The sequence below is a fragment of the Cyanistes caeruleus genome, chromosome 3 (assembly GCF_971803275.1).
Source record: "Cyanistes caeruleus chromosome 3, bCyaCae1.hap1.1, whole genome shotgun sequence".
Lineage (NCBI taxonomy): Eukaryota > Metazoa > Chordata > Aves > Passeriformes > Paridae > Cyanistes > Cyanistes caeruleus.
The window spans coordinates 1,866,067-1,872,745 of NC_141703.1; the positions used below are offsets into that span (position 1 = coordinate 1,866,067).

The 6,679-nt window shown below is 49.2% G+C and overlaps 1 long non-coding RNA gene across 1 annotated transcript; it reads left to right on the forward strand.

Moving 5' to 3' along the window:
• The first annotated feature begins 1,919 nt into the window (after positions 1-1,919).
• On the forward strand, positions 1,920-6,272 carry LOC111928755 (uncharacterized). Its single transcript, XR_015285329.1, has 3 exons — positions 1,920-4,090; positions 4,634-5,386; positions 6,047-6,272. It is a non-coding gene; the product is annotated as an uncharacterized LOC111928755 (long non-coding RNA).
• Positions 6,273-6,679: the final 407 nt, after the last annotated feature.

Genomic DNA, 6,679 nt, shown 5'->3' on the forward strand with positions numbered 1-6,679 from the left:
ACCCAAAGGCAAAATCCAAGGAAGAGATTTTAAATGGACAGAAAAAGCAGATTATTTTAGAGCTCAAACACTTCTCAGAGGGCAAGGAGAGGAATTTGGACCTGGATTTGAGCATCAATGGCTTGAATGTTGCAGGAAGTCCGAGGAGATGATCCTGGTGGTCCAAATAAGTTTAAGAAGACTTTACAGTGCCTTTGAATGATCAGCTCCTTTTATTCCCAGCACAGAAATTCCTTTATCCAAGAACACCTCCCACATCCAGGCCTCAGCAGCAGAGCTAAAGGACAAGATGATTTTTTTCCCTTATCCACCCAGGCTGGATACAAAGGAAAGGGAAACGTGTAAAATCGTTTTTGAGGGAGAACAGGAGCAGATTTATTCCCTGGGGATTTATCTGTGACAAGTTTGTTCTGTTGGAGTTGTTTTTTTCAGATTACATTGACCCTGAGTCACTTGGAGCAAAAAGGAGGCTCTGACATCTCTTGTAGCACGAAGCAAACAATCAAACCTTATTTCTTGCAAATAAACAGAAAAAGAAAAAAAGAAAAAAATATAAAGGAAAAAAAAAAAAAAAAGAAATAAGAAGAAGCTGTGGTGATCTGTTTGAGGAAGTAGAAAAATTTCAAGAAATAATTGCAGCTTCCCTTTCACTGCAGGAGAGTTTGTAGTGGGCCTCCTCCCTCATTTCTCACAGTAGGTGCCTCCAGAGCTGGATTAATGGATCCTCTCCCCCAGCCAGGTGCTAATGAAATGATGATACAGTTATTTCCAGCTCTGAGCACAACCTCCAGCTGGCAAATTGCTGGGACGTGCCGGTGAAACAGAGACAAAAGTAGGTGGGGCCACTGCTAAATCGGAGCTTTAATAATCAGATATTAATGATACCGAAAGCTGAGTGGTATTTACCGTGAAACTCAGAGAGAAAATACCCTCAGGCTGTTTTTTATTCCCAATTTCATTAGAGATTATCTTGTTCCTTTTTTTACTTCTGCCCAGCTGAACGCTGCTCTCCTTTCTGTGCCGTGTTTGGGGGTGAAGGAGAAATTTATCCTCTGAATTTTGTTGTGATGACTCTCAGCCCTCAGGAAGAGCTGGGATAAGTCATCATTTGTATTAATTATGGAATCACACAAGGTTTGGGTTGGGAAGGACCTAAAAGCTCATCCCAATCCCACCCCAGCCATGGCAGGGACACCTCTCTCTGTCCCAGGTGTTCCCAGCCCCAATGTCCAACCTGGCCTTGGGCACTGCCAGGGATGGGGAATCCAAAATTTTCCTGGATAATCAATTCCAGGACCTCCCCACACTCACAACTCCGTCCTCCTCTCCGTCTCCAAGAAAGATTTGCAAACTTACGGTGAAATTCTGGATGTTTTTCCCACCCCTTGTGTTTTACTTGTTGCTGCTTTTTGTTGAAGAAATACCTTGCTAAAGGTGGTAAAAAAAATTTTAAAATATAGATTATATTATTTTTTATCTCATCTGACCAAAAAAAAAACCTGCAAACCCAGGACTTGCAGCTGGCCCTTGTGCCTGAAGGATGAATTTGATGTGGCTGTAGCAGTGGATTTCCTACACTTGGTCTAAATTCTGAGCATCTTCTCCTACAATTAAATTTGTTGTTTGTAGAAACAAAAATTGAGGAGCCTGAGGGAGGAGCTGAGCCTTGAGAGCCAAATCTGCCCCAGTCTGCTGCAATTTGGTGAAAAATGGAAGTTCTGTGGCTGCCTTTGTTCTGCTCTTGGCCAAACGCCACAGAGCGCCACGAGAGCGCCTGCTGCCTCGAACAGCAGTGCCTCAGCTCCTCCAGAATCTGTTCTGATCGGTTTTATTCCAATCCATACCTAAACTAGGAGATTGTTTTAGACTTGGACCTGATTTCCCTGGTTCCACCCCGCAGAGCAGGAGGGTGTGCAGGTACAGGACAGGCTCAGCCGCAACCAAACTGCCGCTCTCCAGAAATTTGCTCTCTCCAAAAATTTGCCAGAACAAGCCCCTGTTTTGGCTGCTGCTGGGGTGTGTTCAAGGGCAAGCCAAGGGCAGGGCAGCTGTTGATCTCTCTCCCCAGACCGTTGTGGATGCTGCCAGTGTGGTTTTCCTCTCTTGCTTCCCTCCCTGCTTGGCTCACGCCCCGAGCGCGGCCGACGCTGCGCAGCGGAAAAACCCAGCCAGGCTCACGTGCCAGGAGCTGTCTGCTGCCTTTTATCAGCCCCTCTGCATCCCTCCCCTCTCACCACCTGCTGCCAGCGATGATCTGCCCAAAAAAATGAACGTTTCAGCTGTGGGGATTTCAGTTGTGCTCAAAGGCCGGCCTGCGCCGGGCCTTTGCAGAGGCCTCCTCTGCCCTGGGACAGAACCCTGCAGCTGCCGCCTTCTCTGTGGCCCCGGGGACCAGGCTGGCTGCTCTCTGCCTTCTAGAACAATCCTTCAGCTTCCTCCAGAGTGGGATTGGGCTTCTCTTTTTGTGTGCAACAGCTGCTTATGGAATTGCTTTGAGGAGGGGCTCGGCAGGGAGACTCCACCAAAACCTCAGGCTAAAAAATGACCGCTGGTTTGTGATGGGATCATCCGATGATCTGGGGTGTGGAGGGGCCTCAGAACTGCCCCAGAATGTCCAGCCAATGTCTGTGGGTTTTGGGTACACGAAGACGTGGGAGTCACAACAGGATTTCATTTGGCAGGGGCTGCCCAGAGAGGTTTGCAGAGCCCATCCCTGGAGGTGCCCAAGGAAGGGCTGGACGTGGCAAAACAAAAGTGACAAAACGGTGACAAAGTGGGGCTCAGTTGAAATCGATGTGGGAGGGCTTGTCCAACCTCAGCAGTTCCATGAATCCGTGAAAGAAGAAATGCCAGGGGCTCAGTGTTACAGGGACTATTCTGTCTGTCACATCCTGGCTGTTTATTCACCTCTCACCCCACCTGCCCAGCAGCTGGGCCACTCCAGGAGTTTGTACCCCGGCACACCCCGGAGCTGCCCGCGACTCCCATCCCACCAGGGGAGGCAGCACCCTTCTCTGGCCAGCAGAAAAGGAATATTTTTCCCTCAGGAAGGCCCGGGAGCAGCTCCTCTGTGCGTGCTGGAGCATCTCTGCCTGGCGATGTCGCTTAGCAACGCGGCAGCATCCGCGCAAAGCCCGCGCTGTGGCTCTGCGGTGCCACAGACGTGACTGCGGCCACACGGAGCCGGCTCCATGGGCAGAGCTGGGCCCGGCTCCCCCCGCTGCCAAGGATGCTTTCCCAGCCCTAAAACACCCCGAGCCCCCCCCCTCCTCACAATTCCTGCTCCTCGATGCTCTCCCGAGCTGGTTTGGAGAGGAGGGAGCAGTGGAATTTTACAGCTCCATCCCATGATGCTCTCGCTCGCAGTCCCATGGCCTGGCTCATACCTCCGACAAACCGTAAAGTCAGATCACAATGATGTGACTCACTCTCAAACTAAAGATAGATCTTGTCAAAGATCCCTCAGGAGCCCTGGGTGTGCCAGGTTCTTTAGCCAGGGTTGTGCTCTGGGGTGGGTTTTCTCCCCGAGTGTGGGGTCTGGGAATTCCTGGGGGCAGGAAAACACAGAGGGACCTGCACATGAGTGTGACTTTGGCCTCACTCGAGTCCCAGACCTTCACTGTGCCACAGTCTGGGGACTCCCAAAAAACACCACGTGGGCACCTGGCCACAGAAAAGAGGGAGAAATGTTCTTAAGAGAGATCTCTTTGAGGCCTTATGACATTTTTATTTCAGCATTCACCCCCCAGGTGTTTGACACAGAGCAGGGCTGCTGCAGGACACGAAGAGAAGCAGCCAAGCAGGACAAGAGGGGCTCTTGGCCCAGGAGCAGCAGCCCCTGACAAGGCCACAGAGTGTCCCAGGCCTGGACAGGAGCAGGGAAGGGGCAGGACAGGCCAGACCTGCTGTGTTTGTCACCCCAGCCACCCCTGTGGCAGTGTCTGAGCAATGGGGACACGGGGAACAGAGCTCTGCCGAAGCTCCATGGGCAGAATCCTGTCCTGAAGGACACAAAGGAATCAGAATTCCCCCCAGCCAAGCACGGGCTCGACTTTTATCCCACCATAAACACAGCAATGGAAACTGGCAGGTGAGGGAGCTGGATCCCGTTCAGCCCTGTACAATTCCACTGGTGTCAAAGGCATTGCAGCAGGGACAAAACCCAGGCATTATTTTTAACCTGACCGTTGCCTTTTATGCCCTTCATTCAGGAAATCCCTATGCCAGTGCATGATTTTAGTCATGTGAATCTCCTCGGTGTGACTGCTCATGTCCTCAGAGCTAAACACATGCCCAGATCCACGAGGACTGGAGCCTGAAACGGCAGCAGAGGGGAGGGAGAAGGGATGGGAGTGTGGGAATTCCTCAGAGATGTGTGAGAGGGGTCTGCCCACCTGGGCCATGGGAATATTTCTGGCTGTTCCCCCTTCTCAGCCTGACAGTTCCTCTAAACCCAGCAGCAGTTTAAGGTCTGCCTGCTGGGAAGGGGAGGAGAACAAAACACCCAAAATGTTCCTAAAGGATATTAAAAAAGAATTAACAAAGCAGCTTATTATGCAAATGTCCTCTGGGGACTGCAATTCCTGTCTGTGACTTTCCCAACCTTGCCCTGATTCCCTCTCTGCTCTTGCAGGGAACACCCTCGGGGTCTTCACAGGAAACCTCACCAGAGGTGATTTTCTGCACCGCTTTGGCTTCCCTTTTCTGCCATTCCTCAAAAATCCTGACTTCCAAACAGCAGGAATTATGATTTCTGGGCACTGTCAGCAATCCCAGGATCACCAGGGTTGGAAAAAACCCTTCAGGATCATCCAGTGCCACCCCAGCCCCAGCAGCATCACCCCAAACCCTGTCCCCAAGGGCCACATCCAGACTCCTCTGGGACAATTCCAGTGACTCCAAACCTCCCTGGGCAGCTCATCCCAAGGCCTGACCGCTCTGTGAAGGAATAAAATATTCCATTGCTCTACAGAAACCTGAACAGCGGCTCTCAAATATTTCTATCTCCACAGGACAGCAGGAAAAGATCCACCAAAGGAATTTGGGGGATGATATTTTGTTCAGTTTCCCAGGAAAACTCTTTTAAAACCCCCAGTTTGCCCAAGCACTGCTTTCAGCACTTCCCCAGCCCTTTCTCAAAAACCTGAGCACGTTAAAAAGCCTGGCTGCAGAGATGTAACCACGAATCCTGACCCACCAGGGTCATTCCTTCCAGGTGTGACCCCAGTGAGGGTGATTTCCACCTGTGATTTCCACAGCTCCCTCCCCCAAATCTGCAGATCCCGTGGTCTGCAGCACCGCCAGAACAGATGAAGCCACCGAGAGGATGCTCACGGCGTGAACAAGAGTCAGAAGACCTCCTGAATTAATTTGTCACTGCTGTGGGGTAAAAACTCCTAAAAATACCTCTGTCTGTGATTTAATTTCTCATGCTCACCCAAATGAGGGGAAACACCGTCTTGGTTTTTTCCAAGCCCCACGTCCACCGAACTTCCCCTTGTTTCTAGAAGGTAAAAATTTCACTACAAGAGCAACCAGCTCAGTTTAATCCCAACTTTCTGTTTCAGGTTTATGGATTTGCCATTCAAACAGGCAAATCCATGAAATTCATTTCACAGGGCATTGACCAAAGGGAATGTGGAATAATGTTCTTTGGGTTTTGATCAACTGCAAGTTTGCTACGAGGAAAGAGTACAAACAACAGCCTTGAAATGGGTAAAAGCCAACACAATAACCATGCTTAATGCACAAATAAAGTTATTTTATTAGTGTTGGCTTCCCTCTTGTGGCAATGAACAAACTGGAGCCCTAATATCTAACCAGGCCTGGCGCTCCTCCTCTGCTTTATTTCCTCCAGAGCCACTCGCACATTTCCATAATTTGAGTGACATTTGTGAATTTACAATGATTTTTTTTCCGCCCCACGGCAGCGTGTGTGAGAAGGTACCACTGCTATTAATAAACTGTGTTTCATCAACAGAATTGAGAGCTATTTATAAAGGATGCTGGTATCTTGATTTTTTTTTTTTATATTTTTTTTTTGCAGATGGGGGAACTGAGGTGTGGAATAATTAGAAGCCAATCAGCAGGTCCAAAGCCGAGCTGAAAATAGATCCCAAATCTCCTGAGCCTCAGGGCCACGTTCTGACTGTTCCCCTGCCAAGGTGGGAGATGGTGACACTCAGCTCTTGGTACCCCCCCTTTTTTACCTTTGATATTTTACAGCCAACCTCATAAGACAAATAAATAAATCAAACAATCTCTATGACAAAGCAAGTGGACCCACATCACCTCTCCTAAAGATTTGAGGGCAGTGTTTATTTCCCCAGCCAGATCACCCTTAAATTTATTTTTTTCAGGTGTTCCACAGCATCTTGAAAGAATTTAGATTATATTTTGGGGTCTACAAGTACCTGGTTATGGGTTTCTCCCCCTTTTACAACATGGAAAATAAAGGATAAATAAGCCACCGCGAGCTCTCCGGAAGCACCACGTGCACAACAAAATAATAAAGATGTATCTTTTTCCTATAAAAGAGCACTAACCTGAAACCTCCCTGGGAGGGCAGGAAAATGTGGTTTGAGCTGCTTGATTTTGCAAATCAAGAGCTTTTAGAGGAGTGTTGTGATGCTGAGGGCAGGGAGTTCATTCGCCATTGCCCTTGTTTGGAATTCCCCTA